This window comes from Sarcophilus harrisii, chromosome 4, assembly GCF_902635505.1.
Source record: "Sarcophilus harrisii chromosome 4, mSarHar1.11, whole genome shotgun sequence".
Taxonomy (NCBI): domain Eukaryota; kingdom Metazoa; phylum Chordata; class Mammalia; order Dasyuromorphia; family Dasyuridae; genus Sarcophilus; species Sarcophilus harrisii.
In genome coordinates, this window is record NC_045429.1 from 201,372,997 (window position 1) to 201,397,286 (window position 24,290).

At 31.7% G+C, this 24,290-nt stretch overlaps 1 protein-coding gene across 3 annotated transcripts in view; it reads right to left on the bottom strand.

The window, feature by feature from the left end:
• The window catches only part of GRIK2 (glutamate ionotropic receptor kainate type subunit 2), an 827,779-nt gene that overhangs the window by 146,152 nt on the left and 657,337 nt on the right, over positions 1 to 24,290 (bottom strand). The gene's annotated exons all lie outside the window — the stretch shown is intronic.

Consider the following 24,290-nt stretch of genomic DNA (forward strand, 5'->3'; position numbering starts at 1 on the left):
AAATTTTTAAAAGAAGCTGGGAGAAAAATACACAAAAGCAAAAAATTACTATGTAAACATCAGAATCCATCATGATTAAGAAACAATAACAAGAAAAATATATAAAGATAATAATACTCATCTAATATAGTAAATAAAATAAAGTAATGGTGTGATTTCAAAACTTTTATAATAATAAAAACCAGAAAGAAAAAAACCACAAAATTAATAAAAATATCACCATTATTTCTTATTTTCTTATATTATTCATGTTTCTTATATTATTAATATGAAAAAGAAGTAGGCAAACTGAAACATTAAAATCAGGCAAGCATATCAACTTCTTTATATCTACAATTTGATTTGGGAATTCTGAATTATTACTTTATTTTACTCTACATATTCAGCAATTTTAAAAGTTAAATCCAATGATCAACATAATCATTTCTTTAGGCAAGGAATGCATAGTTTGCAATATCACCATTATCTTTCTCAAGATCAATAATGAATTCTTTTTAACTGTCAGTGATATGCTTAAAATTGCTTATGCTTAATAATCAGGCTATTGCAAAAAAAATTAGTGCATGCAAATTATTGTAAAATGCATCAGGCATAGTCATTTAAAAGACTAAGGAGACTAATTATTAAACTAACAACGGCACATTTTCCTAGTTTCTCAAATCTTTAAAGCCACTCTCATAAACTAAATTGTTATATGAACCATTTATAAAAGCATAAAAAATCTCAATCAATCAAAGCTATCTGAATAATGTTTCTATCCTTTCAGGGAATGCAGTTTTTTTTTTACAATAAATTCAGAAGATCAAACAATCCATTTTCATCCTCTTAATGCAACATTAAAACACTTTCTGCCTTAAAAGCCCAAACTTTACAAATAAAGAGATGTTTCATTGGTCTTTACAAAGTAAAATTGACACTGCTGGAAGGGTTGATTGGACAGTATTTAAACATTCTGTCTTAATGTCTTAACAAAGAGATAATAATCCTAGTTATTTTTTTTTAATTGTGAACCTCTCCAGCTACAGTAAAAGTAGAAAAAAAAAAGTAAAAAATGTTTACTGTATTGGGAATGCACTTTTCCAAGTATCAAAATATTGAATAGCACTGTCCATTAAAAAAAAAAAGCATTTTAAATAATATAGTTTTGATCAACTGTCTCTAAAAATTGCTACCATTGTAGCACTAGTACTTTCCTGATTTCATACCATTGTACTTCATACCTGTACTTTACCTGAAATGCTGAAATTTTTAATAACTAAACTGTGGCCTTTCTGATCTTAACTACTTATTTGTAAAATATTATATAGCTTCTTTCTGCACAAGAAATTTTTTTTAATTAAGCCAATTGAGGCAGACCAGAGGGCAAAACTGGGAACACTAAATAATTCCATAGAAACGATTTCCAAATCGTTACTTAACTGTTTATATATTCTTTGACTCCAGCTGTATTACTACTAGGTCTGTATCCCTAAGAGATGAAAGAGGAAGTAGGTCTATATGTGCAAAATTTTTTTATACCAGCTCTTTTTGGAGTGATAATAGAATGGGAAACTAAGAGGATGTTCTTTAATTGGGAAATGGCTGAATAAATTATTGTGTATTCATGTAATAAAATACTATTGTCTAATAAGAAATGATGAAAGATGGTGGTTTCGGAGAAACCTGAGATTTGTGTGAACTATGAAATGAATAGCGTCAGAATAGCTCATATAACATTGTAAAAACAAGCAATTTTGAAGGCTTTAAAAGAATCAATGCAATGGTAAATCATAATTCCAAAGAGCCAGAAATAAGAATGCTATTCACCACCTAATAGAGAAATAGATGATGGAATAAATCTGCATACTGAGATGCACTGTCATATATGACTTTATGTTTGTTTTGCTTTGCTTTGCTTATTTATTATAAAGGTTTTGGTTTCACTTTTTTTTTTTAAAAGAACATTTTTTAAAAAAGCAATTTTTTAAAAGAGAATCAAAAAAGAATAAGTAGAATCTGATTTGTATAAAAGATAGCATATCCTAATGTATAGAAAGCCAGGTTTGAAGCCAGGAAGACCTACCTGACTTTAAATCCCACCTCTGACAAATACTAACTGTAAGACTCACTGAGCTCTTAATGTTCTAAAAAATACCCTAAGATAGAGGAGGTGCTGAAAATGTGCTGGTCTACATTGATAGAAAAAGTTTTATCTTTAAGGAATTTCCCTTATCATGGAAATCCCAGGTCCAATTTCAATCCTTACAATTAATCTGTTAAATGTATAATATTTCTATTCTTTGACAAGATCACTTAAAAATTTATTCAAACATCAAATTCTTTTGGAAATAAAAAAAAAAAAAAGGCAACCACAGCAACATCCAAGTGTGAGATCTCATGCTCTTCCTTGACTCTTGCTCAAAGGCTAAAGAAAATTGCTGAATGATAATGTCATACAGAACTGGAAATAGAAACCACTTCATTCCAGATGTTACCATTTTAAATAATCCTTCCATACATATCTCACCATTGTTATTTCAGATCTTCACCTTTCTCCTTTCAGTTCCAAAAACAACAACTACTACTCTCTATCCAAATCTTTGATCATTAATTAGATCAAATAATCTGCTGTAAAGACATCATGGCAAAGAGGATAAAGAATCAGTCAGAATCAGGTGGACATATGTTCAAATATCACTTTTACCATATACTAACCCTATGATCCTGATCAAGTCACTTAACCTCTAATACTCTAGGTAATTTTGAAAACAAAATGTTGGACAAATGGTGCCAATCTGCATTGGTAAAGTAAATCTCTTTCCTTCCTTCCTAATTCTCTACGCCAGTGAAATTATAGATCCAGTTCCTATCCCTAATATTTTGTGAACTTTCTCACTTTAATTCAGTTCAACATACATTTATCTCTACCCTTAAATACTGCCTCAGGGACCTAATCACCACTTAAGACCAATTCAAGAGAAAAGGTATCATTCCTCAAAAATACCACCTTTTCTATGACTCCAATTATATATATATATATATATATATTTTCCCCTTCTCCATTCCTGGGATGTCGAGTTCACATATTTATCTTTATTTTCTTCAATTTCTCCTTTACCATTGATTTATGTTTTTATGTTTAAACATATATAAGTATTTCTATCTCTAAAAAAATAAACAAAAATAAGATCTTAACTTGACTTTGATTTCACTTTTGTTATTCTTTCCCTTTTAGTTCATTATCACTTATGACCTCACTAATTTAATTCCAAATAATACCAACCTACTCCTATCTCTTCTAGTCAAATAAAACAACCTTTTCTAAGTCTTTAATTTCTGTCTTATTGGAAAGTCCTGATTATTCCATACTGTAATCTTTTCTTTTTTAACTTTATTAACACTATAATCTTATTCTACTACTTCTCAGAAGTTTTTCTGTCTTATTTATTGGTTACTCTTCCTTTTTCTAGTTTTAAATTATGCCAAGTACTCTTTGTCCAAGTTTGTGACTCAAATTGTTTTTTCCTCACAGTATAAAGTCCTTCTTTGAGTTCATAGTTTCTTGAAATTAGGGACTGTCCCACTTATGTTTGTAGCCTTTTTATTATTTAGCACTGTAATACTGGGTATAGCAAATCTTTACTATGTTAAATGGAAGTGGTTTCAATTATTACCTCTTATGAGTCAAAAAATCTTTTATCCTAATCTCTTATCCAACCTAATTGCATTCTATGCATTGGAAAAACTTATTTCTCATATTTAACCCTTTTCTTATGATATTCCCCTCACCTTAAAACCCCTCTAAGTTCTTTATACATCACCAGTGGTTTTCAATGTGTGGTCCAGGAACAACTGGACACCCCTAAAAGTCTTTCAGGTGGTCTATGAGGTCAAAATTATTTTCATAATAATGCTAAGATATTTTAATTTCTAAAGTTATAATATTAACATAAACAAAAGTTATTTCCACCATTCTCAAATATTTTTAAGCTAGAAACTGAAACCAAAAAGTTTAAGAGCTGCTAATCTATATAAATAATATTCTCTCAATTTAATTTAAAATCTTCATTCTTTGCACATTTTCTGATCATTCTTACTATGATTTATTTTTTATCTAAAATCTTACAATATTAGTTGTTTTTACCATAAGTTGGTTAACTCAGTTAAATCTATTTGATTTAGTACTTTAAACACTCTTGTATTTTTCTTGAATAGTTCTGACTTACTCTTCCTGTGACTGTAAACTCTATAGGATGATGATGATGATGATGATGATAATGATGATGATGATAGTAATGATGTATTTCCATGACACGTTGTACAAAGTTTGGAACATGCAGGTATTCTCAAAAAATTTTTATCAGAAATTGAGAAATCTTAATGTTAATAAGAAAGTTATTTAGAACTTGAAATGCTAGATAACTTTCCTGTAACTTACACCTATTGATTCAGTTTCAAGACAATACACATAAGTATGAATTTTCTTCCAAGTGACAACTCTTCAAACAGTTAATAAGAGCAATTAAAGAGCAACAGATCAGGAAAAGATATTGAAAATAAGTCAGTCTTCCATTCACTTTTTTTCATATTACACTGAGGAAAAGTTAATGTTTTTAATTGAATTATATTGAACTAAAATGAATTGAATCCAAAATTCTGACACTGAAAATGTTCATGTTCAAATAAAATTTTATGATTCAATTTTTTAAAATTGCAAAGATACATTCAATTTAACTTCATTTGTAAGTTATGATTATGAATCATGATATTTACACTCAAGCAATCTTCTTTCAGGTTTTTATTTATTATCTACAAAGAAAAAAGCGAAGATAATAAAAACATACACACATAGGTGAAGTTGTCTTCAACTTCAAAGTTTAATAGGTTATGAAGAGGTCCATTCATAAGAATTCTCTGGCAATAGAGATATATGCCCTAAATTATAAAGAGATAGAGGTGTTTAAATGATAGATGAGATTCTCCCCAATCTCTCTCTGCCTGGCTATTTTTTTTTAATTTACTATATATGCTTTTTTTTTTTTAAACCATATTCCTATTTTCCCTTAAGTTTCAAAAATTTACAAAATACTGTGCTATGACTTTATCCAATAACCAATAAATAATTACAAAGAATTACTATGTCTTCACATCTTATTTCTAATTCCCTATTCAAAACACATTTTATAGAATTAGAAATGGAAATAAATAGAAAGCTCCACAAATAATTGCAAAATTTTATTTTAACTTTAAATTTTTTTCCAAAGGCAGAACAGTCTGTAGGTAAATTAGGAAAAGTATCCCCCCTCGTGTATTACTGTTCAATGGAGGCTTTGAGGTTTCACTGTGACTTGCATGATTTATTCTCCAATAATTTCTAGTTCTATGTGATATAGAAAGTGCAATTTTTTGGCACAGAAAAAAAGTACATATATAAAGGTATTTTAAAATTGCCCATCATCACACTACTCTAGTATTGTCCAGATACTGGTATTTTGTCATAAATCTGAGTTTGAGCTTTTTATACTTTATGTCCTAGTTCCTTACTGCAAGATATTAGTCACCCAGTAGAAACAGTTAAAAAATAAAGGAGCACCTCCCTATTTCGCACATAAATTTTGTAAGAAATCTCTGACTAGTACACAATGTAGTGATGTTCACTTAATAAAGATGGAACAAATGGAGTAGTTGGCCTGAGCCTTCTAACTTTCACTCCCTCTTCTCCAATCTTTAGGTATTTCTTGACTGACAAAGGGAAAATCAAATGTAATTGAAACTGAGAGGAGGCAAATTGTTTATGTTGGTTTCTTCAACTTTCCTCCCAAGCCTAAAGAAACAGAAAGAGATCAAAAGAAATAAAAAGGAATTGTGATCATAAACCCCAGGAAGGAAGGGAAGAAGGCTGTCAATATAAAGACCTGCTATATTTTTTAAATGTGCTATTATTACAAAAATGCTTCTATACCAAAACATAGTATCAAATCAAAATGTGTTCATTTATAGCTAGAATATTGGTAATGATTTTCACTTCTCAGTACATTTTCAATAAGGTTTTTAAAAATCCAAATTATATTTATATGCATACCTATATCATCTGCATGAATATCAACTATATAGATATAAAATACTAGGATGTTGCATTTGTAAAATAATAATTATTATAATCATATGAATATATAATCCAAAATACATTTAAAAATGAAGATTTCAAGCAAATTAATATGAGCTCCCAATCTGAACACTACTTTACTGTTTATAAAACTATTTTCTTCAAACAAGCCCATGGAACAGATAATATATTACTGATGAGACAAGTGAGGCTAAAAGAGACAAATGATTTGCCCACCATCACAAAGACTTGTCTCTATATGAACCAAGTATTTCCGAATCTATGGTTCTTTTTCCACTTCAGCACAACACACATGCCACTAACTTTCCATCCTACTGGCATTTAAAATATAAGAAAAACAAACATATATTTACAGGTTAGAAGAACCACCCTACTTCCAGAAATGAATATCTAGAAAATTCATCAGTGAAGGAACAATCAAGGAAGACAGTCTTGTTTTTTGGTTTTTTTTTTTTTTTTTTTTTTTTGACAGATTCATGAGGTTGGGGGAAAGATCTAGACTTTGTAATTTATTATCAAAATGCCAAATGAAGATCATCTCTGACATGCCTTAATGCTCAAACATCTATGTGGTAAGGCAAAGACAGGCAAGGGACATTCTGTACTATACACATTTCATGCTATATATTCAAAGCTTCTGAAAAGAATAATAATCATTTCTTAAAAACAAATTTTATCCACAAGAGGAAACATTAAAATTATGTTAAAATAAAAGTTCGATAAAAAGCAAGAAAGGTTCCCACTGTTTAATTGACCTATTAAGCAGAGTTAGAAAGGAGATGCAATACTATAGTAAAAACTTAACAACCATGATTGGGAGACAGATGGAAAGAATTGCAACCACTTTGGGATTCATAGTATTTTCAGAAAAAAAAAAAACATCTACTTCCATTGAATGGGAAGGGAGTTTCCTTAGGTGGTAGGAAACAAAAGCTCTTGCTTATGATCCAAAGAAGCATAAAAAAGATCAGGAGAAATTCTCAGAATTCTCAAAGACTTAAAATGACCTTATTCTATTAAGGATACAAACTTGTGAAAATATGACACAAAATGTTGGCAGCTGCACGGGGCAAGTTTTAAAATTTGTTTGAACCAGGTACTAGACAGATCTTGAAGTGGTCAAGCCTTAAGGGACAGTTTCAGGACCTGACAGCTAAAGTAACCTGACCTTCCACTATCAAAAGCCCCAGGAGCTCATATGGCCATCTGTGCATCAGTCTGGACTCAGCGCTCTAGTCTCCAGACATAGTACTAAAATTTAGTAACAGTAAAGCATTATGAACTGACAAGTGATCTTGGAATAAAATAAGCAGGTAAGGGTTATAGGGTACAACAGAGTCTTTCTCTACAAAACTAGTTATCTCTTAGGAAAGCAATATGCTACAGCAGAAAAGGTACTCCATATATTCAGAGTCAATCAGTGACTTATGACCAGTTCAATCAATATGCATATATCAAGTCCACATGTCAAATTCCATTGATACAAAGAAAGGGGAAAATAATATCTGTCCTGAAGGAGCTTAATTGCCAAATACAATTTATTGGTAGCTCTTTACTGACAAGTCATTTCCATCTTCCCCTGCCTCAGTTTCTTCATTTGTAAAATAAAAGTAAAAATAATTTGTAAAAAAAAAAAAATAGATTGATGAACAGATTCATTAAACACACCTAATACCATTTAAAATTCCAAATGTTCTTATCACTCATTTACTACTGACCAGGCCTAAAATCAGGAATATTTAAATGTCAAAAGAAAATGTTGTATATGGTGTATCCACAGAATTCAAGCATTTGACAGAGCTGCTAGATCATCCAAAGTCTTAACTAGTTTTAAAATCATGATCTGGATTCTGTTTTTTAACACTTCAGTGTGAATTCTAAGTTACCACTTTTTCTTATGACAAATAACTATTTTTCTTTTCCTGTTAGAAAAAGGTTAGCTCTTAATATGTGTAATAGAATGCTAAATGCAAAAATTTTAACAAATTTTTGGTGATCTAACAGACTATTTTTTTTTAAATAAAGCATGTTATATTAGACATATATAACTCATTTCTGGTGGTGAAAGAAACAGTAACATATTAGTTTGCTGAATTGACAAAATTGTTTTCATTTTAATTATCTTTTTTATAAAACTTATCATCTTTATCCCAACAGAAAATAAATATTTTTATGAAAGAGGATGAATTGTTTGTATATGTCTACTGTAAATCTGTGATTATGATTTTGACACTAATCCTGAAGAAATAAAATAATGCACCTTAGCACATTTGTGATAATATGTAGCCTACACCAAAAAAAATTCATTGTCCTAAAATATGTGCCAGATCAACAGAATTAAAGGAAAGATTAATTTTAAAAATTCCATCTTTGAAAAAAAGTAGAATCACATTATTCCCATTAAATAAACTGATAGCCAGGAAGAAACAATTATAAGAAGAGAGTGATCTTTAAAAAAATCACAGCAAATCAAAGTTTGTCAGGAAAACTTCACCAAACTCACCATTATATCCAATATTAAATTCAGCATCTTTTCCTCAACAGAAACTAGTTTCTCATTCTGACTTCCCCATTTCTTTTAATGACAATAACATAGGTTCAATCACCCAAACTGGCAACCTTAGGAGCATTCTTTCCTTCCCTCCCCCCCCCCCCCCCCCCCCCCCGGGAACCATTGCATCCAATCATTTGCCATCACTTTATTCCCTTTTCCCTTAGCAAGCATATCCTCTTTAACACTCTTTTCCTTTAAGATTTTTACCATCACCATGCCACCTCCATTACTACCACCTAATTTATGTCATTATTTCTCATCTGGACAGTTTCAGTAACCTGCTGATTACTTTCCCCAAGTCTATTATTTCTTTTCTAATCCATTTGATCTACCCTGATTTATCTTGCTAAAGGATACCTCTGATTATGTCACTTCCCCGCTGAAAAGATTTCAGTTATTTCTCATTGTTTATAATATTTATCCCAGATTGCTTAACATGCTATTCAAGGTTGTCCATGCTATATTCTCAAACTACCTTTTCAGTTTTAAGTGTTATTCCCCTATGTGGACTCAATGTTCTGATCAAATTGTACCACTCAATGTTCTTTGAATATGCTCTGCCCTTTCCTGTCTCCTCACTTTTGATTTTGTTTCCTCAATCAGAAATGCCCTTCCCCTTACCTAATTGTTTACCTTTTGATAATCTATCCATTTTTCAGATCCAAATAAAATGAATCTTCCTCTAGCATGGTCTTCCCCAGATGGAAGTGACAACTCCCTATGAATAAAAACAATACTTTCTAATGACATTACAATCTGCTTCAGTCTATAATAATCTAAGTAGGTGGCTGGGTCATCTCCTTCAGAGATGATGAAATTCAATGAAAGCATTGATTATTCTTTACCCATTTATATAATTGATTTTATTCTTTCTTTCAAGTTTTCCGTAGCATATTTGTGACGAACGTATTGTTATTACTTGTAAGGACAATATATGAATTGACTTGGTCACATAGAATGATGCTACCATAATTAAAATAATAATCAAAAAAAGAAATCTATTATTAGCCCAAAAGCTATCAAACTGTGCATAACCTTCTCTTCTCTTCTGGGTGCCTCTTCTGGGTCTATATCCCAAAGAGATCATAAAAAAGACAAGGGCTTACATGTGCAAAAATTAGCAAAAATGTGCAAAATTACAAGTAATAACAAGTACATTTTTGTAATTTCAAGGAACTGGAAGTTCAGCAGATGCCCATCAATTAGGGAATGACTGAATAAGTTATAGTACATGAATGTTCTATAAGAAATGATCATCAAGATGATTTCAGAAAGGTCTGGAGAGACATACATGAATGAAAGCTAAATGAAATGAGAAAAAAAAACAAGAGAATATTGTACATAGCAACACAAGATTATGTGATGATCAGCTGTGATGGACTTGGCTTTTTTCAACAATAAGGTGATTCAGGACAGTTCCAATAGACTTGTGCATCTCTGTATATAGAGAGAGGACTATGGGGACTAAATGTGTTTTCACCTTTTATTTTTCTATAGTTGTTCCTTGCTTTTTTCCCCCCCCCTCATTTTTTTCCCTTTCTAATCTGATTTCTCTTGCAGCATGGAAAAATGTGGAAATAAATTTAGAAGAATTGTACATGTTTAACTATATTGGATTAGTTGGATATAGTTGGATTAGGTGAGGGAAGAAAGAAAGAGGGAGAAAAATTTAGAACACAAGATTTTGCAAGGGTGAATGTTGAAACCTATCTTTGCAAGCATTTTGAAAAATAAAGAATATCTAAAATTTAATGAAAAAGGGATGAAGGGATATCAGTAGAAAGAAAGGATTCTGGTAATGAATTTTCAGTGAGTTAGTGGTAGCTATGAGAAAAATCAGGCTCAAACAATATAGGAATAGAACAAAAGTATATTAACAAAGTCCATAAGCATCTGTCAGAGCAATCTGGGTTCATGTAATGCCTTTATATATTGGCTGTCTGAACTTGAGCTAGTCATTCAATTTTTAGTTCCCTTAGACAGCTTTTTAAGAGCTTAAGTTGCAAAGCAGATGTTGATATCTATTGGTAGTTTATTCAATAGGCGTTCTGTATATTGATGAAAACACAGGTCTAGACAAAAAGAAAACTTTTACTTTGGAATCTCTAGGTCCACTGATGACTATGAGCTTATAATCTGAGGACCTACATAACTGATTTAGAGACTCATCTCTAGACTGGCAACAGGATGATGATTTTTAAGTCAGAGCAAATCTCATGGATCTCCTAAATCTTAACAGAAATATTATTTTTGTCAGTAAAAGGAATACCCATTCCAATATCATCGTAATAATATTTAACATTTACAAAGAGTTTTAAGATTTGCAAAGTTCTTTACAGAGATGATGCTATTGATTCACTGTTAAAGGAAACATTTTTAGATGTAATAGAAATATTATCTGTGTCAATGAAGGAAATAGACATGTGATAGAGTCATCTACATTCAAAGAGAGAACTATGGAAACTGAATGTGGATCAAAATAGAGTATTTTCACCTCTTTTTGCTCCTATTGTTATTAGTTTATTTGGGTTTTTTTCTTTCTCTTTTTTGCCCTTTTGATTTGATTTATCTTGGACAGCATAATGAATATGGATATATGTTTAGAAGACTTGCACATGTTTCTCCTATATTGTATTGCTTTCTGCCTTGGAGAGGGTGGAAGAAGAGAGAGAGTAAAAAAAAATTTGGAACACAAGGTTTTGCAAAGGTAAATGTTGAAAAATATCTTTTCATGCATTTGGAAAAATAAAATACTATTATCAAAAAAAATGGAATGCCTTAAAGAAAGGTAGAATATAAGAAATAAAAAAATGACTGGAAGTACAATATGAAATATTCCAGGATAACAAAATAATATTTTAGAAACAGCACCATTTGAAGCCCAGTTCATAGAAATAGATACAATGCCAAGGTCTTTGATAGTGATGTAACTGCAAATGAAAAGTGAATCTTTATACTAATGTGGGATGAAATTACAAAAAATAGGTAGCATATGTAAGACAAAGTTTTCAAAGCACTTCACCATCATGTCTCATTTTATCCTAATAACAACAGGAATTAACATACTGAGGGGTAGGGAAATTAATGGCTTATCCACTTGCTAGCAAGTGGCAGCTTCAGAATTTGAAAATAATTTCAGATGTCCAAGTCAGCCTTATAATCCCATGACAATAAATAAAAAGAACTCAATCTAGTTATAATTTGGTCTTTTAGGGCACATTTTCCACTACCAGCAATGGTCATTATTAATAGTATTACCCAGAAGAAAGGGAAATATATTGGTAGAGATGTACAAAAGTATTTCTATCAAGCAAACAATCAATGAATATTTATTATGTGCTGGATGAGAGAAGGAGGAGGTAGAGACAGTGAAAGAAAGAGAGGGATAAGAAGAAAGGGTAGAGAAAGGGAGAGATGGAAGTGGGGAGAAAGGTGGAAGAAAGGGAAAGGGAGAGGCAGGAAGAAAGGGATAAAGAAGAAGAGGTTGAAGTGGGAAAGGTGAAAAAGGGGAGTAATGAAGAGGAGAGAGAACATAAGAAGGTAGACAGGGAAAAACAAAGGGATAAGGAACACACTAGTAATAAGGATTAGAAAAGTCTATATGGAAAAAGTGATCCCTAAGCTGAACCTTGAAGGAAAACAAGATTTCTAAGAGGCAGATATAAGAAAGAAATGTATTTCAAAAGTGTCTGTACAAAAGTACTGATAGAATGTTGAGGTAGGTAATCAGTAAGTAGACTAGTTTGGATGAAATACTGGGATACATGAAAGGGAATAATGTAAAACATCTAGAAAGATAGGTGGGGGCTGATTGTGAAGGAATTTAAATTCCATTTTGAGGGATATGTATTTTTATAATCAATAGAGAAGTTTTCAAATGGGGTATTTGGTGCCCAATGTGGGGCGCAAGAATCATAAGAAATACAAGAAACAAAGAAGCAACAGCACTTGAGAGCTGTTTGAGAGTAGGATCCTCCCAGAGTTCCTTTGGTAACCCACAGTAAAGAAAAGGGAGAAGAGACCAGGTAAGACTTTTTTAGTCGGGTAATTAAATGGGCCAATACATCAAAGGGCCAAGCCAGGAGACAGATGAGAGACTTGTGAAAAATGCTTGTTCTGACTATAGTTCTCTTCTTCTTTTGAAAGTTTGCCTCCATGACATCTCACAAGGTTCAACACTTGCTCTGGGATTGTTTGCACTCCTTAGCGGACTCAGATATCTTAGCATGTGGACGTCAATAACAGCTAATACATAAACTTACTGACCATGCTGTGGGGGGAAATAATCACACTCTTATAAAATAAAAAATGGGGAACTGTTAAGGACCATGCCTAAGTGAAGGGGGAGGTCAGTTCTCCAAGAGTCTCCAAAGCTGTGAATCACACTTGAAGGAGTTGCAAGGCAGCCTTTACTAATGCAGATGTTCCTTGTGGATTGGGAATGATATAAATTGGAGGCAAGAGGGAAGAAGAGAGAGGTCAGAGAACTCAACTGCCTCTCAGTTTCCTTGTATCATCATCATCCTCTCACATGAAGAGATCCATTTTACAGGTCTGAGTTAAACCTCCAAAAGCCACTGGCAGGTGGCTCCCATCTCACAACAGGTATTGACATAATCAGGTCTGTGCTTTCTGAACATAATTTTGGTAGTTAAACAGAAGATAGATTGGCAAGGGGAGAAACTGAAAGCAGAAAGACCAATTAGAAAGTTATTGCAATAAATCAGGAGAGCTGGAAGGGACCTTACTGATTATCTAGTTCAATTCCCTCATCTTATAAGATAAGGAAATTGATGTCTTTGGAGGTGAAGCATCTTGCCCAATGTCATATAATGAATTAGTAAGAGAATTACATTGTTTTGGAGCCTATGTTTACTGGATCTAATTCAGAGAATTCTCTCCAATCCAAACCACTATAGCTACTATTGTACCAAACTAGCAAACAGTTCAGTTTGGCATAGGCTAGCTGATAATGTCATTTTTTCCACATCAATACAATTTATCTAAGTAAATTACTGAAATTAAAGTATGGTATTGGGAAATCTCATATTATCAAGAACTAGATTGCACTGAATAATACTTTAATTTAATTTTTTGTGTCTCCATTAGCTCCAAACATAAGGCTCTTCACACAGCAGGAGCTTATTAAATGTTCAATTGAACTGAATGCTGAAAGTTAAAACTATAAAGAACGTTAGCCAAAGTTCAAAATTTTTGAATCTTGTAGAAAAGGACAAAAACAGTTATACTAAATATCTGTAGTGTTTTAATGATAGTTTGAGTTCTGGTGAGATGTAGAAGAACACCAGAAAAGATATGACATGATTCGGAGACACCAGAAGTTGGCATGGTAACCTAGTTCTGAGTAAGATAAACAAAATCTTACCTATAGAAGCCCATGGTCTATTTCTCTTTGTCTTTCTGTTTCTGTCTGTCTTTGTATGTCTTTGTTTTTCTTTGTGTGTGTGTGTGCTCTGTCTCTGTCTTTTTCTCTGAGTCTCTGTGTTGTCTGTCTGTCTGCCTCTCTCTCTACATACACACACACACACACTGTCCTTTGATGACATTAGCAAAGGCAATTGTTGATTAGAGGGATCATAATTCTGAGACAACCTAGGGACTCTTTTATTAGATTTATTTTTACCTATTCCATTATTAGCAGTTTGGTATTAATGATTCTTTGGCTTCTCAATGCCCTAAGCAACTCTCTAAGATTTAAGTTATTAAGAAGGTGCCACTCTGTATTGGTAGAGTGACTTTTTTCACCTAACAATGCTCTCATGAACTGAGAATGAAATCACAGGCCTTTTCCATTTAAACAAAAAGGTTTTTCTACTTGATAAATGAGCCTTCCTCCATAATGAAATTATTGTAATATATACAAATATCTCTATATATGTAAATATGTATATATGTATGCATACGCTTTATGCATGCACATATAAAGAAATGCATATTTTCATATGAGTTGATTAGTGTGGGCAGCTCATAGTATGGAAATTTTCTTTACCAATGCAAAACAGAAGAAAATAAAGAGCCTATGTTTTTGAATCTCTTCTTTTTGGCTAATTCATTTCACTCACTTGATGAGTGCAATGTTCCTTTGAGACCCTATTGGATCTTGATCCCCAAGGGAATCAGTTTCCTTTATTGATTCCCATTACCATAAACTGAATTTTCTCATGCATATAGTTGATTACAAGGGGAAAGTCATGACACAATGGTTGAATCAAACATAATCTTTATCTCTTATTAAACAAAAAAGAAATATATCTAAAAATGTACCAATTAATGCACCATTAACAATGAACCAATAGCATTATATATGTAAAGAACTTTGCAAATCACTTTGTAAATGATAAATATTATAATGATATCATTGGAATGGGTATTCCCTTCACTGACACAAATAACATTTCGTTATAATTTAGGAGATTTAGGAGAGTTGTTTCAATTTAAATATCATTACATATCCCTATTACCAGTCTGGAGATGAGTCTCTGAATCAGTTATGCAGATCCTCAGATGACAAGTACATAGAGCTGTCACATCATCAACTGGACTAGAGATTTTAAAGTAAAAATTTCCTTCTTTGACTGGACCTGTGTTCTCATCAATATACAGAGCTCCTATTGCATAAGCTACCAATAGATATCAACACCTGTTTTGCAACTTAAGGTCTTAAAGAGTTGCCTAAGGGAACTAAAAGACTGAATAACTTGCTCAAATTCAGACACCCAGGATATATAGGCATGGCATGAACCCAGAATGTTCTGACAAATGTTTGCTATCGGTTTTGCTAATATACTTCTCTTCTATTCCTATATTGTTTGGGCTTGATTTTTCTCATGTCTACCACTAACCCATGGCAAATTCATCACTTTAATCCTTTCTTTCTACTATATCCCCTCATCCTTCATGCCTTTTTTCATACAATTTTTATTTTAATATATGGAATATACTCTCCTTTATTCTTCTCTCCCTACTCCATTTGAATTTATCCATTGAATACCTAATTGATAATTTATTTTGTACATGAGACCTTCTCCAGTTTTCCCAATTGAAAATTATTTCTCTTTCCTCCAAACTCTTATACAGCATATACTTGAGTGTCACTGTGCTGGTAATTTGACAATTCTTTATGATCTTATACTGCTACTTATCTTTTTTATGTGCATTTACTTCTCCAGCTGAACTATGAGTTTCTTGAGGATAGACACCAACTATAACATACTTTTATTTCCCACAGTGCCCTGTTCAAGGATGGTTCTCAATAAATATTGATTGATTCAATAAATGAGTGTTTTAAGGCTCATCTTTTTAAAATCAGAAACTCTGACTTAAAGCTGTCACAAACATTGATGCTCTATGTTTAGCCACAGAAAATTATTGGTTATTGTGTCTACTTTTCAAAATCAATCAATCAATTAATAAGCACCTAAACTCCAGTGGCTCCTTGTTACCTTTAATATAAAACAGAAAGTATTCTGGCTTTTGAAGCTTTTTCAATCCAGCAGTAACTTATATTCTCAGCTTCATTCATTTTCCATTATTTATTTTTCTGTATATAGTGCAATGAAAAAGGACTTGCTATTCTTCACATACTTCACTTCTTTCACTTCTATTTCTTTGCACTTACTGATCCCAATGCTTAGAATACAAACAGTCCTACATTACACAACATCTACTTACAAGGATGCTTTCTTTCATAACACATAACATTATCATTTTCCCCAACTGCCAGTACCCTCACATTCTAAGTTAATGTGTAGAAAGAGACACCTATTTGAGAAAATAGGTGATATAATGGATATTGAGCTGGTCATCAAGTTTCTTGTTAGTTGTATGATCTTGGACAATTAATAGATCCAATCTACCTCAGTTCCCTTCACTCTAAAATGGGAATCATAACAGTAGTTATTTCAAAGTATTATTCTGAGAATCAAATGGGAAAATTATTTGACAACACTATCTAAATTAATCTACTTATTCAATGCCATACCAACGGAACTCCCAAGAAATTATTTTACAGATCTAGAAAAAATAATAATAAAGTTCATCTGGAAGAACAAAAGGTCAAGAATTTCAAGAGAATTAATGAAAAAAGTTTTTTTTCAAGGGAATTAATGAAAAAAATGAAAAAATGCAAATGAAGGTGCAAAGCAGTGCTGATCAAAACCATTTGGTATTGGCTAAGAAATAGAGTAGTTGATCAATGGAATAGGTTAGGTGCACAGGACAAAATAGTCAATAACTATAGTAACCTAGTGTTGGACAAACCCAAAGACTCCAGGATAAAAATTCACTGTCTGACAAAAACTTCTGGGAAAAATAGAAACTAATATGATAGAAACTAGGGATTAATCCATACCTAAAACCATATACCAAGATAAGGTCAAAATGGGTTTATAGTTAGACATAAAGAGTGATATTATATGCAGATTAGAAGAAGAAAGGATAGTTTACCTCTCAGATCTGTGGAGAAGAAAGAAATTTGTGGCTAGAGAAGGTCGAGATCATTGTTGAATACAAAATACATAATTTTGATTATATTAAGTTAAAAAGTTTTTATACTAATAAAACCAATGCAGACAAGATTAGAAGGGAATCAATAAACAGGGGAAAGATGTTTACATTCAAAGATTCTGATAAAGATCTCACTTCTAAAATGTATAAAGAATTGACTAAAATTTATAAGAATTCAAGCCATTTTCCAACTGATAAATGATCAAAGGATATGAACAGATAATTTTCAAGTGAAGAAATTAGAAGCATTTTTAGTTATATGAAAAGATGCTTTAAATAACTATTGATCAGAGACATGCAAATTAATTGAACTCTGAGGTGCCACTACACACCTCACAGATTGGTTAAGATGATAGGAAAAGATAATGATGAATGTTGGTTGGGATGTGGGAAAACTGGGACATTTAAACATGGCTGGTGGAGTTGTGAACAGATCCAACCACTCTGGAGAGATTTGGAAATATGCCCAAAGGGTTATCAAATGTGCACATCATTTGATCCAGCAGTGTTTCTACTGGGCTTAAATCCCAAAGATATCTTAAAGGAGGGAAAGGGACCCACATGTGCAAAAATGTTTGTGCCAGCTCTTTTTGTAGTGGAAGTAAACTAGAAACTAAGTGAATGCCCATCAGTTGGAGAATGGCTGAATAAGTTATGGTATATAAATGTTATCAAATATTATTGTTCTTTAAGAAAGGATCAGCAGGATGATTTCAGAGAGGCCTGGAGAGACTTATATGAACTAATGTGAAGTGAAATGAACAGAACCAGGACATCATTGTTCATGACAACAAGATTATACGATGATGAGTTCTGATGGACATGGCACAACAGTGAGATGATTCAGACTAGTTCCAAAGATCTTGTGATGAAGAAAGTCATCTATATCCAGAGAGAGGGCTGTGGAAACTGTGTATGTATCACAATATAGCATTTTCATTCTTTTTGTTGTTGTTTGTTTGCATTTTATTTTCTTTCTCATTTTTTTCCTTTTTGGTTTATTTTTTCCTGTGCAGCAAGATAATTGTATAAATATGTATGCACATATTGGATTTAACATCTAGGTTTTTGCCATAATTAGCACATATTGGATTACTTACCATCTAGCAGAGGGGGTGGAGCAAAGAGGGGGAATTGGAACACAAAGTTTTGCAAGGGTTATTGTTGAAAAATTATGCAAGCATATGTTTTGAAAATAAAAAGTTTTAATAAAAATATTTGAAAAGCTCTATTTAGTACAGTTCCTGACACATAATATGTACTTAAAAAATACTTCATCCCTTCCTCCATCTACTTGTCTGTCTAATCTATCTATCTAATCCTTGACAGCCAGGACTTTTATTTTTGTCTTTTATTCCATAGTGATTGACACATAGTAAATACCTAATAAATTCATGTTGATTGATCATGTTGATTATGTTAGCAATAGCTTCATTTTTTTTTTTTTTTTTGCTTTAAAGTTTTCAATAGGTAGTAACATGAAAGGAGGCTATTACCATATATCTGGGCATTAACAGTAGTTTTTAACCTCCTAAAATAATCGATCTTATGGGTCATTAAAACAAATAATTAATGTGGTATGCTATCAACTGACATTTCTTAAAGTTGTAAATTCAGTATAGTTTTACCCACAGGAAGAATTGATCCAACAGTCAATCTAATTGGCTGAACTAAGGTAATTAATCTTGACATTTCTAAAATATGATAATTGGACTAAATGACCTATAAAGTCCATTTAATCCTTATAGTTTTTTAACACATAGTTCATGGAGATGGTTTGGTAATAGTTACAATTTGATAATGATCTCAAGATAGTATCTTATAGGTAAATACAATTGCATACAAGGTTAATAGAAGTATACAGAATAATGTTTTTTTTTTTTTTTTTTAAATAACTACTCAGCTACCAAAAGGCAAATATGAAATACTTTGATATAGGTCAACTTAAATAAAAAGATTGATGGCAAAATTATAGATTGCTAGAATTTTAGAATTGAAACAAACCCCCAAGGTCATCTTATTCAACACCACCTGCAAAAGGAACTGACTATACCATATTCCTAGCAAATAGTCATTCCATCTGTATTTAAAAAGCTCTCCGTGAGAGCTTGAATCCTTCTCAGGTACCCTATTCTACTTTTGAACAGTTCCAATCATGAAGAATTTTTGTTTAATTCTTTATATTAAGCCAATATACCTTTCTTCAAATTCAAACCAGTGTTCCTCCTTCTGTTTCTCGGGTCCAATAAAGAAAAGTTTAATTTATCTTCCACATAATCACTTTTAAGACAGCAATGACATCTCTCCAGGTTAAAAAAACTAATCTTTTCAAAACACTCTTGCATGACATAATCTGCAATAACCTTATAAATCACATCATTCTCCCCTTGTAACAGTCCTTTCTAAATATTTGTTGCTACTCGGTCATATTTGACCATTTGTGACTCTTTTTGGGGCTTTCTTGGAAAAGATAGGTTTACCATTTTCTTCTCCAAGTGGATATATTTTATCAGGAAATCAAAAGTTAAGTAGTTGCCCAGAACCTGAAAGAGGAAGTATCTGAGACTGGATTTGAACTTGGAGCTTCCTGACTCCAAGCCCATTGCTATCACTGAGCTATTAGCTACTTTGTAGTCAGAATAAAATGACATTCAAAATTTAATGCAATATTTCAGATAAATTCTGACTAAAACAGAGTACATTGGAAGTTTAACTTCTAGGTCTAAATACCACAATTGGTGTTGAAGAAGTCTTATCTTTTACAGATTAACATTGTCTAATTCTGAAATTGTAGAATTAGAATTAGAATTCCCACCAAGAATCCCATTTTTTTTTCCCCACATATTGACTACCATACCATGTCTGTCTCATTAAATACTTGTCATGCAGATACATTTCTGAAGCCACATGTGTAACTTTATTTGTCACTATTAAATTTGCTTGCATTAATATCGCACATTATTCTAGCCTGTTGAGGACTTTTTTTGAGTCTGTATCATTAGATTTAACCATTCCTCCATCTTTATTTCTTTGATAAATCTTACAAGTATGCCATTCAAACCTTCACCCAAATTAATGATTTAAAAATGTTTAACAGACAACCCTATGGTACTTTATTAAATGCTTGCTTAGCTTTAGTTGTCCCTGGGAACATGGGCTTTATTAAATATGTAACTTATTGTTTAGAGTTCTCTTTTTTGTTTAAATTGCCTTCACAAATGAATTCTTTTTATTATAATCATCACCCACTTATGCTAAAACATTTTTCTTAGATCAACCCTTACCAACTCTTCTCCCTTTCACTCTACATTCTGTCTGAATTAGCTTCATACTCACAGACTATATCTAAGTGATTAAATGGCCTTTCCAATAAACCATAACTAGTTAACACAGGAAGAACTACCTGGAATAGTGAGTAAAGCACCATATGTGGAATCAGGAATACTCATCTTCTTCAGTTTAAATCTGGCCTCAGATAATTACAAACTTTGTGAACCTAGGCAAGTCACTTAATCTTATCTGCAACAATTTTCTCAAATGGAAAGTGAGTTAAAATTGCAAAATACTTCAGTGTCTTTGCCAAGACAACCTTAAATGAACTCATAAAGAGTCAGACATGAGTAAAAAATTATTGAACAGCAAAGTCAATATAGAACTGGAATTAAAAATCTTAGTATTCTGACTCCCTACTCAATGTTCCTTTTTCTGTATAAATCATGCCCTAGTAAATTATAAATAATACTAGAAATTATTGTCTAAATAAATAATGGGTTGCTTGAAAACAGGAGGAATGATTTTTACTCATTGTTCTCTGATTTGGACATGTATCTATCTATGCAAATAATGTCAATCTCAAATTCTAAATTACCTAAAGCATAAATGTGACTGAAATGTTGTAGAAGAAAGATACTCCTACAGCATTTGCAATATTGAAACAGAGTTGGGAAAACATAAAGTAACAAAAAGAATAAGGGACCTTCACATTTTGCAAAAATGTCAAAAGATTTCAAATTTCCTTAAGCTCTCTAAGGATATATTGTGACCATTTATCTATAAAAAAGCATGGATAAAGTTAGTTCTTTATCTCTTTTGTGATAATGACTAACCAAGGTTATATATATATATATATATATATGTATATATACATATACATATATATATATATATTCCATATGTTTACATTAAAAAGAATGACTAACCTTGGTTTTATATATATTACTTATAGAGTTAACAATCAGATTACCTAGATAGTGTTAATTCACTTAACAGGTACACATACATACATGCTCTGAGCTTCTTCACTCCAGAGATTTCCTAGTTTCTTTTTTGGTACTTCATATATCTCTAAATTAGATAATCAAGGAAATATTTAAGTTAGAAGAAAATCTGAGTCTATTAGCTTCAGAAAGAAGTTGTTGTATACATATGCAACAATAAAAATTACAAATGTAAATTCAAAATTTAAAAAAATATAATAGTAGAACAGCCTGATAATCAATTCATTTGACACTTGGCATATTAATTCAGAAAAATCTCATTGTGACCTTATTTTTAGGATGAGGGTATGGGTTTTTGGGGAAAAATAAGAGTATTAGAAAAAAATGGATTATATTTCATCACTGTGGTTTTGACATTTCTAATATTTATTTTATTAGAATGTTTGCTAAACTTGACATAATCAAAGAATTTCTATAAGTGAAAATAAAGAATATTAAATCACAGGTTTAGTATTGGATTAAGGATCATCAAGTCCAATCTCTTCAATTTAAAGATGAGGAAACTGAGGCATATAGCTAGGATTACATAAATTAGAAAGTATAGGGCAGGATCTGAACACAGGTCTTCCTGACTCCAAACCTAGTACCCTATATCTCATATTTCATTATCAGCATGCAATTTCATTTATATAATTTGTGGTAGAGAAATTTCTCCACATGTTACTTTCTATAATTTCATGTGGACTTACAGATCTAGAGCTGAAAGAGAGCATGTATTATGGATGACACTTTCATTTTATAGATGAAGAAACTGAGGGCCAGAGAAATAAAGTGACTTATTCAAGATCACATGCATAATAGGCATTTGAAACAACAATCGAACACATGATCTCTGATTCCAATGTCAATGGTTTTGTTTTTGTTTTTGTTTTGTTTTTCCTATCATACCAGAGCATTACCTATGGTACTCAAGAGGCCTTCCAATAGACACAGTACTATTTAAGTTGGCAGTAGGACTTGAACTCAGAAGTTTCTGACTCCACATCTAGGCCTTACTGACTAAACTACTCTCTCTCTATAGAATTACTGAATCTACAGGAATTCTATGTCCTTTGATTTCAGAATATACCAAACTGAACAAAACTTCTACTGTATTAAAACTTCTGAATAGATCTTTGTTGAATCTCATATTGCAGAAAGCTCATATTTTTCTCTTTAAGGTCTTTCAACCATCGAATAGAAAAAAATAACACATTTCTTACTTATGGTTCAGACAATTTAGATAAACATCAGAAATATATAGATTTCTGTATTTTTTTTTAACAGTATCCTTACTTTCTAACTCACAGACTTACAGTTGCCAAGTATTTTATTTGCACTGTAGCAAAAACTTACCGTAAGTCAATCAGTATTTATTCTTTGGGTAAGAACATTATTTTAATGAAAACAGTCAAGAGTTTCATTTTTGCAGAGTTAATCAGTGATTACACGTCACAAGGATCTCTGTCTGAAATCCTTTAATCATACAAAAAGTTGAGGAGTACCTAGCATACAGTAGATGCTTAATAAACACATAATCACTGAGTGACTGAATGATAATGAAGAAAAAGAAGATATAGTTGAACAAAATGTGAATATTTTCAATAAAAATGTTTATTCCTTCTTACCATTTATGAATCAATAAGAAAGGAAAACTTTCAGATGTTGACTTTTTTTTTTTTTCTTAATCGCTGCTCACATTTAAAATGGCAGTGTGGTTTAATTGAGGAAGCCATGTATTTGAAGTTATAAATCTTAGGCTTGAGTCCTAGCTCTGTCATTTTCTAATCCTTTTGGTGGGGAAAAATGACTATAATTCCCTGGACTTCATTTTTCTTGTCTATAAATACTTGAACTATCTACATCATAGGATTGTCATAAGTAAAGTGCTTTGAAGACTCAAATAGAAATAGATGCTTGCAGGCTACATATTGATTTAGAAAATCACAAGTTTATATTTTCTGTGTTGTACTATTGGATAATTACAAGATGTAGTGTACGTAATGTCATCATGTCTGATAGCAGGAAAACTCACCTCCCTGAGTTCAAATCTGACCTCAGACACTTTCTAGCTGTGTGACCCTGGACAAGCCACATAACTACACCTGCCTAAGTTTCCTTTTCAGTAAAATGACCTGAAGAAGGAAATCACAAACCACTCCAGTATCTTTACAAAAAAGAAAAACAAAACAAACAAAAATAGTGCCACAAAAAGTTGCACATAACTAAAATGACTAGACAATTACAAAATCTTATATTGGCATTTCACTTATTTATTAAACATTTCCCAATGACATTTTAATCAGGTTAGCCTATTCTTGAGGTTAACATTTTTATTTTAAAGTGTTATGTGACAATCAGTAAATATTCAATTTGTAACACATCAGACAAGCAAGGTTTCTTCTAGCTCTAAATTTAAAAGTCATTGATGCCAATTAGTAGGGATCACTTCATTCATTATATCTAGTATTCAACAGAATTCTATCATATAGTAAATACTTAATAAATAAATGTTGGTTGATTGAGAACTACATGGAATATGTTGGTTAGTCAAGAAAGAAACTGTTGCTTGCAAGGAAATTCCCTATTAATATGATCAATATCTAGAAGATGTACTACATTCAGAAAGATTTTTTTAAACATATTTACATGAAGCTAATCTAGATTTTGGGTTAGTTTGTCTTAATTTCTCTCCAATCTACACATTTCTTATAATTTCTTCTTGCTCCAAATATTCTTGTAATTATTTTTTAAATAAAAGTTCCACAAAGCCATAATTATTACATAGTTATATACACATTTGTTATTCTACTCAAAACTATGTGTTCATTTACTTTCTCAAAGTTAC